The sequence below is a fragment of the Phyllopteryx taeniolatus genome, chromosome 13, assembly GCF_024500385.1.
Source record: "Phyllopteryx taeniolatus isolate TA_2022b chromosome 13, UOR_Ptae_1.2, whole genome shotgun sequence".
Classification (NCBI taxonomy): domain Eukaryota; kingdom Metazoa; phylum Chordata; class Actinopteri; order Syngnathiformes; family Syngnathidae; genus Phyllopteryx; species Phyllopteryx taeniolatus.
Window position 1 is genome coordinate 6,240,552 of NC_084514.1, and position 19,448 is coordinate 6,259,999.

The window sequence follows — 19,448 nt, forward strand, 5'->3', positions numbered from 1 at the left end:
CGGAACAAACATTACCAGAGTTAGCCAAAACGTGTCATGTCTGGTGTCATGTCAGTTTGTGTGTGTGAGGCTAGTATGCTGCATAATACTACTGATGAGCCTAATGTGAATGTTGTTTGTGCTGAATAATTAAACTACTGGATGCTGTACAGTTGCTAATGTAACATGGGTCCATGATTGTGTACATTCTGGATGCATGGGACTAGTGCTTTTGCTGCTCCATTTTTAAAGTGCTTTGCTGCCATCTTGTGGCATTCATATGCATGTATGTAGGGGGGGTTTGGCATAAATTATTCTTTGATTTTTATTTATTTATTTTTGCTATTTGCAGCAGGGGTCAGTCCCTATCCCCGCAAATAGCAAGGGTTCACTGTAATCATGAAAAAATTGATACATTCAAAGTAGACAATCCCAAAAACGCACTGCTGTTCGAGAAAGTCTCCACCCTGGATGAAATAAAAGGCCAAAACACAATGAAAATAGATGTGTGATTAAAAAAAAGAAAAAGAAAAGGTCCAGAACTGTATGCTTTGATGCTAATATTTACATTATGAGAGTGTCTGGCTTCACACAAGAGTGAACAAGAACAAGAAGCAGACCTTCTCGCTAATTACTTTCCCCCTGGTTTAAAAAAAAGATTGGGTGTACACAAAGAGACACTAGGTCCTTCATTATTCCCGTTGGACATAGCCTCGGGTTTTTGCTGCATTTCCTGCTTCCCCCCCCCCCCCCCCCCCCGCCGCAATTTACACTCATTATAGTGTGACTATGGCGTTGGCCCCGCCTCCTCGACCTCTGTCCTTTTGGAGAAGCAGGCGAAAGTGCGTTTTCCCTGATTAACGACCGCATTGACGTGTACGACTCCAACTGCAGCACCTCGTCCCTCCCGTTCCGAGGTGACAGTCTCCTGGGCTCTTTATGGAAATTAACGGCACAACACGGGCCAATTAGAGCTGCATTATTTAGAATAAAAGCACAATCCAAAAGCGATACTGCAGCAAATTAATGTGAAGTGGAAGTACATTGTGAATGCCCTGTCGCCATCATAAAACCTTTAACTGTACAGGCAATGTTTTGGTAAGATTTAAAAACTGTCATACTAGTGAAAGAAAAGTTACAGAATATATTAAAACAAAATTAAATCCAAACTACTTTTTTCCTTAATCATAAACTTGTTATTGAGACTTTATTACTGGTTTTGAGTGAATTTAGCTTAAAATAAGAAATACATAATTATGTAGGTGTAAGTATAGTATAATTACACTAGTTTTTTTTTTTAAACCTTTTAAACCTAAATAAAATTTTGTGCTACTGTTTTATTGGCAGATATTTTGCTCAAATTAAAGGACTTCTATAATGCTGTGAACATTGGCACTTATTCCATAGTTCTGGCTTTTAAAATGATGTCTGCAGAAAAAAAATCCCCCCAAAATAGACTCAGTAGTACTCAGGCTTGTTTTATGATGTCTGATTTTCAGCCAGATTGTGGCTCGCTCAGATTGTGGTTGAAAACAACACATCAGCCTGTCACGTCAGGTGCAGAAGGTGAGACATTTCCTCATTGAACTACTAATGTTTCTGCTGTGTAATCTTTGCCTATATTGAAAGTCTGGAGAATTTTTTTTTAGACAATAACGAGTAAAAAAAGTGATAGAAATACATTTTAGGAGGCTTGTTTTGTTAAAATTGAAAAAAAATGGCATGAGGTAAGTGCTTGCAGATTCACCTCCACCTATACACAACGTTTCGCCAGCTCAGTGTTGTATTGATTGCATCACTAATGCCTTAAGAGCTTAGAAAAGAGTTTGGATAGATGATGTGACGCAGGCATTTGCTTTTAAAGGCTTTTTGTATTGTGATAACGTCGTGTGACTGCGGCCGACTTGGATGGGCACAGCTGGCTGGCCGTGTCCAAACCATTTTAATCAAAGACACCCTAAAACATTTGAAATTTTTAAGCATATTAAATTTGCGATTGAACATAAATTTTGAGGTGCTGTTATATTCCCGGGAGTCTAATGGTATATGATAGCTTGGCTTGAGCGACGCTTGTGATGAGGATGCCTGGCACCCGCTGCCGTGTTGACTACCATTTTTATCGACGACACCGGAATAAATTGGCGATTTTGTAGCATTTAAATTAGTAATTAAACATAATTTTGAGTTGCTAGTGTGTTCATATAAGAGTGCAACGGGATATGATAACTTGGCTTGAGCAGAGCTCGTGATAAGGACATCTGGCGCCCGCCGCTATGTTTGAAACATTTTAATCGATCACACCCACATAAATAAGTGATTCTTCAGCAAACTAAATTGGTGATTGAAGATAATTTTGGGGTGCAGTTGTGTTCATGTGAAAGTACAATGGTATATGATAGCAATACATTGTATGTATATATGGACCATCTAGATACCATAGGTCATTTAAGAAATATAGTCCTCATTTTGTTACATTTTTATTTTTATAAGCCCAGTTTTTGCGGTGTACCTGTGCTTCTAACAACACTCCGTAGGTCCTATTGATTCTTGTGTGTCCTGTCGTGACGAACATGTGTGCCAGATTTCATAAAATCAGACGCACTGATGCCGAGTGATTCAATTTTGTTTGCTTGAGGACAACCCTGAAAAATGGCACCTTCAAACCAAAATGGTCGACTACCTGTGTGTTTGACAGTTCTCCATAGATTTTTGTGCGTCCTGTCATGATGAACTAGATTACTTCCTATCGGACACACTGGTGGCACTTGCTAATATTTTGTTACACTCCCAGAGTGGGTTTTGCGTGGCTGGCATCCAAGATGACTAAAATATGTTTTTTTTTTTTTTTTGCAGCCACATGCCGGAATATATTAATACCCCCCCCCCCCCCCCCCCCCCCCAAATGTTGTAATAAAAACTAAAATGAATACAAATTACAAAAATATTATAAATAAAATCATAATAAACTAACCAAAATGGTCCTCACACCATGAATATTGTTCCTCTCACCAATGTCCTTCTTTCAGAAAAAAAGTGTCTCAAAAAGCATACATGCTGTGTTAATCCTTTGATATTGGCTGTAATGAAGTCTAGTGAGTTGCGGTGATATGACTTTTGTGCAACATTTATACCCTATCTATTTCTTTGTTTTGATTTGTTGTCCTTGTTTACAGTTTTGTTAGAGAGGACTACATTTTCCCACCTATTTTTATTTATTTTTTTCTTGTGGAATGTGAAAATGGGGAATTAAGCATCTACATAAGGTCTTTTCAGATCAGCCTCTTAGCCTGATACGCTGTCTTAATTTCCCCCTTTCTCTGGACACTGCAGTGAGTATTAAAAGCGGTGAGGGGAGGGTCCTTACTTCTATGCGCCAGAGTACATTGTGGAAGTTGCAAAAGGGCAGAGTCTCTAGGAAATCTACTCTTTCTTTCCGGGAAAAAAAATGTCACGGCAGAGATAGGAGATTGGCACCACAAAGAGACCAAAATAGCACAGGCTGCTACGCGTTGTCACACGAAATTTGGGCTGAGACATTGACTTCTGTTCTGCAAAGTACTGGCCACTGAAAGGGAGATGGGAGGTGTAAAAATTGTGATTTCTCCTCTTCGCCCCCCAGTTGTATTGCAATACACTAGCCTGGGGTTTTCCCAAACTTTTTCAACTCCAGACCCACAAAGTAGACATGTGGTTCATCCCCGGTACCCAAAATACACCGACCTGCCACAACATTATGACATCCTGCACAATCTAAAGAGTTGTAGCAAAAATGATGCCTGTACCAAGATGACAATAGTCAGTTTTGCTTCTCCAATGGAGTCTTAATGTCCCTGGGCTGGAAAATCAGTTCATACGTGCCACAAATTGGCTCAATGCAACACAGATGTAGAGAGTGGGGCCTTTCAAAACAACCTGAGCAACATACTGCTTCACCATCTCTAAAGACCAAGCCTGTTCTGGTACTTTTCTGGTGCAGAGATAGATGAATACAGACAGCATTTAATATAAGTAGTGCAAGAGATCGTTTTCCAAAGATATTGGACCATGTTTGAGAGGATTACGCCCAACTGTCTTTTTCCCACAACTCCAGTGAACCCAGTTCCGATGCCTCGATAACAAAGGCCTCATATATTTTATGCCGGGATTACCCCCTCAACCACGTAATAGGATTATGAATAATTTCTGCAAATTTACAAAAAAAAAAACAATCACATGGGCCGACTTAAGCGTTTGCTAATAATGTCTCCATAGCTGATAGATCAAAGCAAGGTGCAGCCACCGCAGAGCCAGGCAAGTAGGTTGACCCCGGTCAGTTTTTTTTTTTTAATGAAAGGGTTAATCTCTTGCGAGGTGACCATTCAGGAGCAAGCAGTGTGACGAAGTGGAGATAAGTACAAGAATTGTCTTCTCCATGGTGCAGTTTGCTTACAGCAAGAAAAGGTGACACCATTTTGGGTCTGAACCACCAAATAAAGATGTTTATTGAACCCATGCCTACCAATGGTTCAATTGATTCTTCATTAATCCCAAAGGAAATTCCATAAATTCTTGTGGGCAAAAGACTCTTTCATACTCTACGAGCTCCAAAAGCCAAAGAAAAAATATTTACCTAATACAGAAGAACCTCTAAAGTCAAACATAATCAGCTCTGATTTGATAGGATTTTCAAATACATTTCCCCTTACTCAACATCCAGCGATATGGCAAATTATAAATGAAAAGAAATCCTCAATGCACTGAGTCCGCAATAGTTGGACCGCGATACAGTGAAGGTACCCTGTACTTGCTTTTATGTCTCAATTGTTTTGAGTTGTGTACAACCCAAGACGTGTGTATTTCCCGTATATTTGCATGAAAGTCCATATGGTACAACTCTTGGGCGTTCTACACAAATGAACGTGGCTGTGTTCATGTGCATCCTTACACTTGTAGACCAATGTAGGGAGCCCCAAACACACATTCTTTCCAATTAGGACAAGTAGCTAAATGTTATTTAGCCCTGGTTGTTTAGGCTAAACTGAGTCGTGAAGCACCTCATATGCTTACAGTAAGCACACATGCCCTCTTGTGAGAAATTAAACATGAATGCCTCGAATAGAGCCAGAGAGAGTGAGGATGAGCATGAGGGGGAAAAAAAGAGAGACTCATTTATAAATACATATAAGCCCTGGCTGGCAAAGTGGGTTTGGGAATCTCATCAAGTCGGCGGCAAAATGGGCCCTCTTTGTAATTAAGAACAAATGAAAATTGCTTATCGCTTACTGAGTTACTTTGCCTGCCGTTTGGCCGCCTTTGGAGGGATTAATCAGTGGGCTATTGACATTACATTGTTCCACAATTATCATTTATATGCGCTATGGTAATTGGGCATATTTCATTAAGGAATTATGGCGCCCACGTAACACGCGGCAAAACGGAGATAGGTGAAAACAAACATTAATCATTCGGTGGAAGTAACAGAAAAATATTTCAGCTGCTGATGCAACAGAAATGCTTATTAGTGCAGATATAGAATCACAAATTGAGTAATATTTTAAAAATGGGTTACATTATAGGCAGGACGGGAATAAGTATAAAATGTGTCAAATTTTCAAAGAAAACCATCAAGGTCTCGTGAGACTTCAGTTCAGGGAGAATCTAAAAGATCTACTCTTTGTTTTACTCTTTGTTTTACTGTTTTTTGTTTTTTTTGTACTGTCACCACAGAAGAATACAATTACACGAGTAGTTTTACTTTATTTCATTTTTATTCAGTTACACTGGTTAATTTCCCTTCATGCTTGTCTGACAACTGTGATGGGAATTTACCAGAACAAGCTGTGATCAGATGATATTGTCCTTGTCTTTAGGCATGGTGAAGCAGCATGTGGCTCATCATTCGAGGTTGATTTTGAAAAGCGCTTTCCTTCCAAGTAACAGCAAACAATTGTAGGGAACCTTTGCTATTTGCGGAGTATTGGGACCCAATCCTGTCAGAAATTGAAAAAATCTGCTAAATTACAAACCCAAAAGGGTTTGTAATTGCTTCTAGATGCCACAAGACGTTTTTGTATTAGTCACTATTGGTGTTTTTAAGTGTTCACAGTTTAAATATGGCTTACACAATTGCCTGCATAGCTAATGATGTTTTTTATGATGCAACAATTTGATTGATTCAGTTTACATTATTTCCTACGGGCAACATTTGTTTGAAATTACAACAATTTTAGAAGTCAACCAGCGTCATAGAATGGATTATGTTGGATGTGGGAGGTTTCGCTGTGCTCTTCAAACTTGATTTCCTATTGGTCCACGAAAAAGCACACATGTTGACACCAGGCAAATAAAACCAATTAAAACCACTTTGTTCTGTTTACAGTCTAAACTTAGATGACAAACCAACCTCCCTTCCCTTGTGTTCTTTTTTGTGTTCCCAATAAACCTACCACCACACACATGTGAAAACTCCATGTCATTGTCCCGATGGCCCCGGGGTGGATGATAAAGGAAGAGTTTGCCTAATGCTTCCATAAACATGTTAGGCAAAGTCCAGCAGGTTGTAATTGCATCTAATATATTTACAGAGGATCGATTTCCCTCCCTCCTGTCCAACCACCGCTGCGACGTGACAATCCGCGCTCAGTTGGCCCGGGTCACCGCGGATGAGTGTCCTCGACTTGGTCGAGACAATGGAAAGTATTGAAGCACGGCTTAATGAGGTCATTAGTCAAAAGCCATGACGAATCCTTGGAGGCTAATACCTGTCACCTCTCGCTCCTAGGTTCCTGACACATGTCTCTGGAGGACAGAGAGGAAAAAAGGCAGAAAAATCCAAACTGCAAGCCAGACATGGACTGTAAGGTGTTTGAAGTGTAATTTTTAAAGATAGGGTTCAAAGTGCGTGGACCTACGACTATGCGCAACGACTTGACTCCTTCTACAATAGTGTATGGTGGTTAGCATGTTTATTTTACAGTGCAGGAGATCTGGTTTGGATCGCCTATGGTGCATCTTTGTATGGTGTTTGCAAGTTCTCCTGCTGCTTGCATGGGGTTTCTCCAGGTACTCTGGCTTCCTTTCACATCCCACTAACATGCTTTTTAGGTTAGTTGAAGATTCTAAATTTTCCATAGGTGTGAGAGTGCGTGGTAATAGTTTGTGGGTCTGTCTCTGTATGATTGGCTGTACTTTGCCTCATGCCCATAGTCATCTGGGATACGCTCCACGACCCCATTGAGTACAAGTGATAGAGATGATGGATGTCATGCTAGCAGTCAGAACAGTATTATATATTTCCTATTCACCTATTTACAGATTTTTTTTCTGGAACCCGTTCTCCGTTATCTGCTGAAAAATGTGTATTTGTGTTGTTTTTGTGTTCTTTTGGAAAAATCCAAGGCTGTGGCCCCATCTGGTGGCATCTATAGGCAATTATAAACTTTTTTAGTTAGCTTTTAGCATTAGTTACTTGTAGATTTTAACTATTTCGCAGGTGGGCTCGGTGTCATGGAGGATTGCTGTAGTCACACAAAATAAGTATGTTATTTTAGTATTTATTTTTACACAACTCGTATTTTAACATACTGAAATGCTCGTAAGACTTGTCTGTGAACGCATCTCTCTTCTGATAGATCACAACAAGTGACGAACATACGGCAGCTAGCCGGAGAAGCTAACGCAATAGGCTACATCTTAACTTAGTGTTTCTTCTTGTAAATTTGATGGACTCAATTGTGGGACACATGTCACAGAATGTCTGAATCAAAAGTCCTTTGTTCACAAAAAGTCAGTGAATAGCTTGGGCCAACCGGGAAGTGGAACAAAAACCGAAGTAGAAACCTAATGCAATAAAACCGGTAAAAGCTTCTACCGGTGATCATCTCTGACTCTTGCTACACTGGAACGCAAAGTTTCCCTAGAATTGAATAATATCACAAACCTCCCCTTTTCAATTGACAGTGCCGTAATAAAATCTTCACCTATTTAGAGAAATAAGTTCCAAAGAATTGAAAACAGGCAGCACAGGATTTAGAAGGCATCAGCCTGATATCTGCCCCCCCCTCCCTCCCTTTGTTTCTTTTTATCAGGTTACATGACTGGAGGCTTCATTAATCACCACCTTGACAGCCTCCGATGGGGTGGGGGGAGGTGGGGGGTAACTGCATTTGGCCCAATTAGGTGCCAGCAAGACAATAGGAACCGCGAGTTGCGCCTCCGTGTCACGAGCCAAGCTTTGCTTCCCTGTCATTAACTTAGAGAAAGGGAAAGAATTAACCCCTACCAGCGTTTGCCTGCTTTCCCTCCATTGATCCGAGGCTTTTGTAGTGTCCCTGAAGCGTGGCGCACAATTACAGATATTATTACATCGGCAATGATTTCTTTAAGACAGCAGAGTGTCTCTAAGCAATTTAAAAAAAATTACACTTACGAAGTAGGCCAATTAAAAGGCCCCTGGTCCTTGATGGTGGCTGCTGCGTTGGCGGGGATGGAAGAGGCTTGACTATCAAAATGTGGCAGTTTTTCTTCGATATCTGTACATAACATACATTAGCGGCAGGTGGATCAATGTGAATATCGATTGTATTGATACCAATGTTGGTATTCATCGAGTGTAATGAGAAAGATGCTCAAGTTTTTTTTTTAATCAAATGGCAAATTGAACTCAAGTAAATATAGTCTAGTTGCTTTATTAGAAAGTAATAAAAAAAATTGACAAATATTAGATGAAAAATACACAAATAGAATACTTACTACTAAATTAACAAGGCTAGCTATGTGCTCCTTTACAATTTTAAGTTTTTTTTTTTTTTTTGGAGGAAGCCGGAGTACCCAGAGAAAATTTGAAATCCAAACCTCAGAACTGTGAGGCAGATCTGTAACCACTTTTGAACTGTGCTAATTTGATTATGCATTCACCTTAATTATTAAAAAGTATATTTTTACCTGTGGCGGCACGGTGGCCAACTGGTTAGCGCGTCAGCCTCACAGTTCTGAGGACCCGGGTTCAATCCCCGGCCCCGCCTGTGTGGAGGTTGCATGTTCTCCCCGTGCCTGCGTGGGTTTTCTCCGGGCACTCCGGTTTCCTCCCACATCCCAAAAACATGCATTAATTGGAGACTCTAAATTGCCCGTAGGTGTGAATGTGAGTACGGATGGTTGTTTGTTTGTATGTGCCCTGCGATTGGCTGGCAACCAGTTCAGGGTGTACCCCGCCTCCTGCCCGATGACAGCTGGGATAGGCTCCAGCACGCCCGAGACCCTAGTGAGGAGAAGCGGTTCAGAAAATGGATGGATGGATGGATATTTTTACCTTCATGACTGCAACCAGCAGAGGCACTTTTGATCCAGTCTTGTTTGGGGTTGAAGCGAGAACAACAGAAAGCCCAGCTATGGAAAGTTGAGCTACATCCACACCAAAATCTGCTGTGGTGCAGCTTCTTCTGCTCAATACAGCACTACTGTGGAAACAGTAGTTCAGAACATTTAGTGATATTCTCCAATCCCATTTACAAAAATTATGGAACAATGAATTTTCCTCACAGTGGATCAAATTCACTTTTTCAAAAGCACATCCCTAGTTTACACAGCTAGCCAGTATATATGCATGACGTGACGTTGCTTTTTGTAAACAACTCTTTGGAGGTCCAACCAAATAAGGAAGCTAAGACAAACCTTGTAGCCTTCTTTAGTTTTCCCTCGTCGTGTGGACTTCTTACGAAGAAACCACTTGGCCTTAACCATCCATAAACCTCAGTGAGTCTAAAGTATTATTTTATTTGGACAGAGTCCCTCCAATGTGTTGTCTCTTAAAAGGGAACTGCATGAATCAAGCCCATTTCTGCTTCGATTTCTATTGGTCGTGAGTTTTGCAGGGTTTGGGGGGAACGAGTTGTGATTGGAAACGCCCGAATGTTTGGATGAATGGATTTACTTCAAAACAAGATGCACGAATTATGGAATGAAGGCTCTTGTTACGTGTCAATTTTTCGGTCCGGATCAAAATCACAGAAAATAGCGGAAGCGTCGTCGTCTGGATTCATTTGACAGTTGGGAAGCCTCGGCCGCTCGAACAAAGTTAGCAGAAGGAAAAAGTTTTTTAGGAGGTAAACAGTACCTTCAAATAGTCTTCACAAAGACACAACCTAAAAAGACAATGTACGTTCCAGAACAGGAGGAGATAAATGAAACATTGGGCGCATAGGGAACAAGGGCAATGAAACCTCGTTCGGAGCTGCAGTTGTTTTATCACTCGAAATGTGTTTGAAGTGGAAAATCACTGTTTTCTTTAATCCATGAAACATTCAAATACATTTGCTTCTCTGGGATTAAAAACAGTAACAATAGCAGGCGGTTAAAAAGCAAGCCTCCTCAAAACAAACCGAGACGAGGTTAAAGCGCCTGGCTTACAGGGGGTAAACCCTCCACGTACTGTACGTCCTGGTCTGTTTCATTTGCGGAAATGCTTTATTATTATTGTTTGTCTATTCAGCTCCTGATTAGGAAAAAAGGAGCCGTGCTTCCCTTTTTAGGATTACAGAGTTTGTGTAAAGTTTCTGGACTGGATTCCAAGTGTAATCCACAAATTCAAAAACATCCACCCCGAGAGGTTGCTAAAAAACAAAACAAAATACTTGTACTTTCGATTAGAGGGCTTTTTAAATATCAAATCGTAAAATAGCATTATGTGGTTTGTAAGGCACCATTGTCCAACCATTAATTCAGTGGTTGTCTCAATACTTAAGACATATGAACACCTCTCTTTTGCCATAAAAAAGGGCGGTGACTGTCATTTGTGTACACAGACGCTATTATTCACACAGACATTCAAAGATTACCTGCTGACCACATTTGAACTCTGTTGCTAACCAAAATAGCAGGACCTTAACATTCTCCCAGAGGAATTTAAGTTGTAAAGGAGATCTAACAGCATCTAACATGTGGAATGTGATGTATTTGTGGAAATAGGGGTAACTTGGAAGGCCAGATAGGCTGCTGTACAATCATTGGGATGATAAACATGATTCTGTATTTTAGGGCTGGGAAAAAAAAATCGAATAACTATACTTATGAGTGCGCTGAATGGGACATAGCGTTTTTTTGACCTAAACTGGTAACTGCTAGCACGCTAATGCTAATCACGATTGCTGAACGTTTAGCATAGCTGTCTCAAATTCTGTATCGTAAAGCTATACCATACACTCAGTAGTACCAGCATATGCAGTTTAAGGATTGAAGTCCATCCCTCATAAATGGGAATACAATGCATGTAAGTATTAATACTAATAATAAATAAAATAAAATAAATACACAAAAATAGTGGTGGGCTGGCAGGATTATTATTTGATTATTCGACCAATAATAAACAGGGGAAACGATTCTAAAAAAATTCGATATTGACATTGTATTTCCTAAAATGGTATTGTTTGCACCTACATTTTAATTGGAATAAATCAGACAATCAGTCAAGTCCATGCACAATAGTTTGAGTGAAATAGGAAAAAAATCCTTAAAATTGTCTCATTTGTTACTGTTTTTAGATGTTCAGTGGTGAAGGCAGTTGTATGTTTTATGACAAAATAAGCCAACAGGAAGGTCTAACTAAAACCATCCGGAGAATTCCTTTTGGCTTTCATCCGTAAGCTATTATCGCCCACTCACATTTCCACACTGAGCCCCCCAAAACCATTCCAAACCAGCACCTTTTGAGAAAGCCCTCCCGCTGAACTGAAACCTGAACATTCAAATGAAATCACCCAGACATGCCTCTCCTGACAGTCAACTGCGATGACACGCTTTAGAATCCCATTTTGGCGGGTGGAGGGGTGGGGGCTTTAAACGTGCTGACATGTAATTGACTGGACGCAATAGAGGCTCGAATGAAACGCGTGATTCTACATGATTTCAAGATGGGAAGACTATAGAAAGGGAGATAGACGAGGGGAGATTCTCAGGGCAAGCAGTGAGGTGCGGACACACTGTGCCACTTTCATTATGGGGAATGTCGCATCAAGAGGTGATGTAAAGGGCCCGCTTTTACTATTTCTGGCTGTGCACCCCAGGAACTGAGGTTTACCCCAAAAGAGGAACCAGCTTTATTTAAGTATGAGCTGCTAACTTTGGTCATGGAATCAAAGTATCACATTCGTTTATGGTAAAGCATATTAAATTACAGTGAAACCTCCTGAGTCACACCTCTTAAAATATGCCAAAATCTGGATATAATGGCTCATGTCAGAGTATCTCACTACACCTCATTGCAGCCAGCATCAAAGATAAAATTGCCGGACATTAAGACAAAATAAATCTGGCATTTTCCAAGTAGTTGTTCATTTGCTAGGTTTCTACTTCCTTCACATTCCCATTTGCTTGATAGGACTCTCAAACAGAAGCAGTATTGATGAACTTTTTGTGAACAAAAGGCTTTGGGTTTGGAGCACTGAGTGAAAATGTAGACTGCTAGGTTAGCTTCTTATGCTTGCTAGCTAGCTAGCTAGCTGCCGACTGGCCAAATGTTTGTCGTTTGTCATCAAAATGTAGATAATTTCAACTTTTAAGAAAAATATGTTGTACATTTTGTACAAATTCATGTAATGTCGCCACAATTCACTAGACCTAATTTTAGCCTGTATCAAAGGACTAACCCTGCGTGTGTGTTTTACTTTCTTTTTTGTTTTGGGGCACTTTTTCTCACAGGAGGATGGAGGTAAGCGGAGAAGGAGATCAGAAGAGTAGAAAAATATCAGACTGTGACCGGACATATTAAATGCAAAAAAACTCCAGCTTACTGAGTATTTTAGTGCCATTATAGTTGGACATAATTGCCAGCCGATGTTTTAACTGTTTTTGTTTTAAATTGTTTTTTTAATTTAAAATGTTTTTTTTTTTTTTAGTTTTAGGTTAGGTTTCTGCTTTGTCTTTTTGAGTCCTATTTAGGACTCTCACCAGACCTGGTGTTGAACAACTTTTTGTCAACAAAGGACTTGGACTTGATTTGGATCTTCATTGACTGGTCTTTTTGTGCATTTGAGTTCACCCTGCTTGCCATTTTTGGAGCACTGAGTATCTAGCTAGCTATGCTTGTCACTCATGATAATGTTACAATGCTAATTAAAACATGGACAGCATTCCCCCACGCAGTCGCGATTTGCTAATAACATATTTCCTCTGTTATTTGGTGAAAAACCTCACTTATTCCCTTTATTTGTGCTCAGGCCAAATCCCTGTATAATATAAAAGTATTACTATGGCACCGTCTTGGTGTCAAGGAACTATGTTGAAGTGGGGGGAGGAGCTTAATTTACACTGAAGAAAGCCCTGTCTAATAGAAAAGTAATATTTGGCTGCTATCTTGTGGCATCTACAGGCAATTGTAAACCTCTTTTTGGGCGGGTGTCAGTTACGTGCAGATTTTCGCGGCAGGGCTCGGTCCCTATCCCCAGCGAATAGCTGGGAAACGCTGGACATTTATGTTTGTGACTGTGACAATTTGGAACAAATCATTCCAAACACAACTCGTCTAAATGGGATATTTTGTGTTAAAAGTTAACCTTTGATGTACCACTGTATTTTATAATTTGTTGGAACCTAATCCATACGAATACAGGCGTCTAATTTGCTAGCGTTTGTTTACAAAGTGTCTATTTGGTTCCTGAAATCCGTGTTCATGTCATGCTCCGTCACCATTTTACTGCTTGTCAGTGCCATTGTGCCAGTTTGGAGCTCACTAGTGACTTCTGACGCGCCCTATCACACTGCTTAAATGTGTTAAATAGCACCCATGCTTTCTTGTTAGGGGAAAAAAGCCCCCCGATCGGATTGTTGGGCTGTCTTAATATCCCTTGATAGTCAACTTAAAAACCGTGATTTTTTTTATTTTTTAAAGATGTGTCGATTCAAATAAATTATAGGTCAACAAACTAGTTGCTAAGAGACCATACTTTGTATCATTTTAAATCCTCATTATGTGACAACGATGCAAAAAAGGACCCAAATGCACAATTCACAGATGTAAAAAAAAATAGTAGACTTATTTAATAAACTGGCATATCCAAAGACAAAAGTACAAACAAAAATCACTGCAGGATGGCAGGACTTAAACAGGAACCCAAGTCACGCAGGGACGAGTACTGCATGCTGACTCTGAAATCACAGCTGGTTTTAGACACTTGCTTACAACAATACATTTCAATCTTGTTGCCACCATTACTATTAACGAGTTTATTATCAACATTTATGTTACTGCATCGTAGCTAAAAGCAATCGTTACAGTAATTGTGTTGCTTTTGTAACGCGTTAATGGTAACATTGCTGATAATGTAATATTTAGTCTTTTATTTGCAATAATGTGTAAAAAATATAATTTTTTAACTTTTTTAGGTTCAATTCATGTATAAGAATTGATCTAAATTTGTTCTGTCAAAATGTTGTATGAAGAATTAATCAATGAATGTTTTTTTTTTTTTTTTTTTACACAATGGCATAATGTCTGAATGTTCTGAACTCTTGTTTCGATACCAGCGTCGTCTGGGGATCAATAATGAATTCCGTACTGCAGAATTCTTAACGATCGATTATTATTTGGCCCATCTGTTTTTCAAATAACGATGAGTGTGTAAACAATAAAAAAATCATGCATTTTCTCTGTATCAACAGTAAACAGGTAGCCGTGATTGCTTTGAATATTCATTACTGTTTTTTTATTTCTCAAAGGAACATTGTACATTGATTTTTTTTGGAGGTGGGGAGGAGGATGGGAGAGAGAGATGTATTTATATACACAGTATTTATACATATAAATCCGAGGAAATCAGTGAGCCTTGACATATCCCTTTCTTCCCTGCTTGAAACGTGCAGGTAGTGCGGCGAGAAAGTTTTCCCCCCGCAGCTAGTAAGTGCCAGGCTGTGTCAAAAATGACATGCATCTCCCGATTCCTTGTCATGCCATGCGTGTGTGATGTGATGGGCGAATGAAGGCGCTTCCTGCAGAGACTAGTGGGGGGTCATTATTAAGCCTCTTAAATTAGCGCCAGCCTACTACTAACCCCCTCACCCAGACCCCCCCCCCCCCCTCCTGCCTTTGCAATTGCAAGACCCACAACCACATTCAAACCCCCACCCGCCCCGCTTTGAACCCCACACATCAGAATTGACAAAGAAAACCATTTTCAAAGTTTACTTGCAGCAAACTCATTTCATGTGTGATTGAATTGTACCTGCGCGGCACGACCCGTTTAAACTAGGAGTCATACATGGGCGCTTTGAGGAACGACCCATGCTGTTAGCTCTCTATACACGCTGCCAATTGCGTGTCCCGTGCAATGCAATTTACATGTCTCTCTGTCACTGGCGCGTCTTATATGGTTTGGATCACAAGGGCTACCATTTAGATGGAGGGGAGAGATGCTACCTACACTGGTATAATAACGTTTGTACTGCAGTAGTCAGCTAAATGCTCAACTTGTACGAAGTTGCATTCAATGATATGTTTTATTTTTTGTTTTTTTAAAAGTCTTTGGTAATACTCTCCCCCTTTTCAAGATAATTAGGCTTAAATGATGTGCATTGCGCACATGTTGGAGGAAATTTCCAAAACCACCAAATAATAATTCAATACCAGAAAAAGCTATGCGGCCGTTTGCATGATGGGTGGAATCCATCAAAAATGAACAGTCACTCCTCTGTCTGCTCCAAGGTAAACATTGTACTTGGAGCCTCATAACATAATGTTGGGTATGTTGCTATGCGGTCATCTGCATCGTCAGTTGAATACCTCAAAAGTCAAGAAATGTAATGGTCTTGTGTTAGCTGTGAAGTAATGGTAGCCTGGTTTGAGCTTGTTAACCACAATGTTAACATTACACCACTAAGCTGAGGGCGAAGTATTATCCATTGCGCTGGCAATCTTAGCCAGCTAAATTAACAAGGCTAGCTATGTGCTCCTTTACATTTTTATAGCTGTATTACTGTTGCTTTTGAACAATTATAATAAAAAAAATAGCCACCTTTACAGGTGCGGTGTTGCTCCTCAATACCCTCCTCTGTCGGGTGCAGCAGTGGTTCACTTTTGTTCTGTGCTCGGTATGAGTTAAATTAAGTCTTTGATTTGGGATTTGCAATCTGTAAAATTGAGTAATTAGTACCGGTATTAAAAAAAAAAAACCTGGCTTCATTACGAGGAATGTCCCAATAATTGAATATACAAAAGCGGTCTCTCTGTGATTGAGCCTGATTCCAATATTTATCACTATAAGATTAATTACAAACACTTTTCTGTAGTTTGCCACTAATTTGAATACACGCAACTGAAACAACTATGTTGCAATCCTGTACAATGAAATGTTAAATGTTCCAATGCGGGGGTGGGAAAACCTTTGTCCTCATGGGCCACATCTGATTTTTAAAACGGACAGAATAGCCCGGTCATTTGGAATTCATTTTAAAGGTCCCCTTCCATAATGTTTTAAACATTTTCTTTTTATAATCTTTGATGTCCTTTTATAGGGCTTGCAAGATAATTTAGGTTGGAAATGTCCAAAATGTCCTTTTTCAAGCTATTCTAGTTAGCTTTTTCTGCCTGGCATTTGAGACGGCTGGATTTCTCATTAATATGCGACATGTAAATGCGCTTTGCTCTGATTGAATCAATTTTGGGCTAAATTAATCTAACAAACAGGACTGATGATGCTCTCCTCGGCCGTGTTAAAGAAGGGAGTTGGCAGTCTGTGGCCCCGGGCCATACTTTGCCCACCCTTGTTTTAATATACACATCTCTTTCATTTGTTCTAATAAAATATATTGGAAGTAATGGGAACATGTACAGGAGTGAGATTAAAACAGAAAAAAGGTTCTAGTGCGAAAGCGCCAAGAGACCCCATTGCCAAGGTCACACTTTCAACTCCCTTTCGTTTCCATTTCTCTCTTTCAATCTGTACGGGGCCGACGATCCCTGGCGTTCCCCCTCCTGCTGCCGTGTCGTGCGTATGTATATTTACAGGAGTGCACATAACTGGTGTCTGGGGAAGAAGAAGAAGAAGAAGCGGTAGAAAGAGAAGCCATTAGGGGAATAAAGAGAGGTGCTGCCTCACAGCCGAGCTTCACAGGCCACTGGAGCAAATCAAATTGCTTCTTGTTCTTCCACGCGCACACGCCTACACGCATACACATACACAGACATTATACTCAGTGACAGTGGTGGAAGCGCACAGATGACAGGATGGACTTTGGGACGTAGGAGGGCCGACCGGGCATGTATAGGCTGGCCCGCGAGAGGATGTCAGGCTTGACCTTAGTCTCCTGAGCCACAGGTGAGCTCATACAGGAAGCTTCACTATCAAGTCCATTGTCACCGTTAGCACCCCCCCGGGAGACCTCAGCGTACTTGCGGATTGAGACCAGAGTGCCATTGTACCCAAATACGATAGATTATTGGCATTTCAATTCATTTCAATAGGGAATATTGTTTTGAAACACAAGTAAATTGAGTTGGATTTCGGACACGGAACAAATTAAACTTGTGAGTCAAGGTACTTGTGTGTATGTGTGTGTGTTCAGGTGGTCTTCAGTTTATGTCAGTTTACATTGGATATTTTCGGAGCCTTTGCAATGGAAACACACAAAAATGTGTACTGAGCTGAACCGGACCTCGCCAGTGGTTGAAGCTAGGCTTTATGCGTCATATTTTTGGGTGTTTTCCATGTCGCCTTTCTGGATTAACAGCGCTGCCTTGGAGTTTGGGGATGAAAGTCTATCTGGAAAATGTACGGCTTTGAAACTCATATCAGAGCTGTAGACGTCTGTAAAGGGTTTTCCCGCCATGCCATAGACTGAGGTGTGATGTTCAACACCCAACCAGACACTCAGGTTTGAATAATTCTCCTGCCACAGTACTTTTTTTTAAATGGTGCTTTTCTTTCACTTTTAGTTCGGCCGTAACAGCGAAAGAAGAGGACAAAGTTGACCTGATCATTTTCTCCATCAGGTATCAGATCCATAACATAGCCAGGATGTAACCCACGTGTAAGGGTTTAGTGGAATAACAGTTCAGGCATGTGAAGTTAAACAGCTGACAACACAGTTCCTCCTATCAATGGGCAGCTAGTGTGTCGAGGACTATTTTCCACAGGTATACCATAGCATAACGAAGTAATACTGAAAAGTGATGATGATTATTGGGACATGGTGTCAAGTTCAACACCCAACGCTCACTTTGTGTTTCTTACTGTACGTAACACCAGACGCTGACAGTAACCTCATCTCATCATCTGATTTCGGGGTGCCGTTGCTCTGTGAAAGCGTGTATGATCTTAGCTTTGCTGGGTTCTGTGTAAAACGCACAGACTGCACCGATTTTGGAGGATCTCTGTGTGAGAGCGGCTAAACATGGTATCAAATATGAAGCCCTAAAACAGATTTCTGTGTTAATAAGTTTTGCAAACATTTTTTATCGATTAAAAAAAAAAAAGCCATACCCTAAATTATGAATGTACATTAAGTAAACTAAATTGTCTCAAGAAATAGAGACATAAATTCTGAACATGATGGTGGTACCTGGTTGATGACATCCTCTTTGACAGTTTTAAGACCTAATGGCAATATCCATCTACCTTGAGTGCTGATAATATCTCATTTAGAGTCAAATCTTGTTCAAATTCTGCTTCCTAATGTTCTGAATGAGATTTAAGTTATTAGTCAGCTCATAGCAAAGCTGAAGAATTGGCAGATTACAGCAGGTAAAGGCCACTAAAGCTTATGAAACATGAGGAAGAGTCCTTGTTAATTCTTTGGTTTCATTAGAAATACATGGCAATAGCAGCAAAACCTTGGTCAACATCATGTTCATGGCCAAGTATAACACACCAATGCCTAAAGGGGAACTGTTCCTCCAAAGAGGGAATGAATGGAGATAAAAAGATGAAATGAGCACCACGCTTACCATCCATTCTTCTGTGAAGGATTAGCACCACAAATCACGTTTGCGCAATTCATTAGATGGCCTGTAGAGAGCGTGCAGATGTGTGATGGATGCTTGTCTGCAAATGGAGTGGTGCCTAATAGAAAAATGCACACACTTTAATTAAAGCGGGTCGGACAAGTGCATCCACACCGGAGTTGTTGGTTGACTCTCTACGTCTGGACAGACAGGCTCGTACATCACAGGGCTCGCAAAACATTATGTATGGGGCGCTTGAATTTAAATATCCGCCGGACCATAATTAACAATTCAGAACGGTGACTATAATATCAACAAATGCAAATGCAGGACTCAGAAAAAGAGTGTGAACAAAAAAAATACTATTAATAGAAGAAAATGGTATAAGAATCTTGCAGTAGTTTTAAATCATAGTTAAATATAAATTCAAATTGTAATAAATGAAAATAAATTATAGATTGCAGTAATTCAAATTTTAAACAATAAATGTAAATAAAAATCCATCCATCCATTTTCTGAGCCGCTTCTCCTCACTAGGGTCGCGGGCGTGCTGGAGGCTATC

The 19,448-nt window shown here is 40.2% G+C and overlaps 1 long non-coding RNA gene across 1 annotated transcript in view; it reads left to right on the plus strand.

Annotated features, from left to right (window-relative positions):
- The window catches only part of LOC133487800 (uncharacterized), a 38,079-nt gene extending 31,402 nt beyond the window's left edge, over nt 1-6,677 (plus strand). The window contains exon 3 of the long non-coding RNA XR_009791452.1: nt 6,543-6,677. This is a non-coding gene — a long non-coding RNA (uncharacterized LOC133487800). The remainder of the gene's footprint in view (nt 1-6,542) is intronic.
- Nucleotides 6,678-19,448: the final 12,771 nt, after the last annotated feature.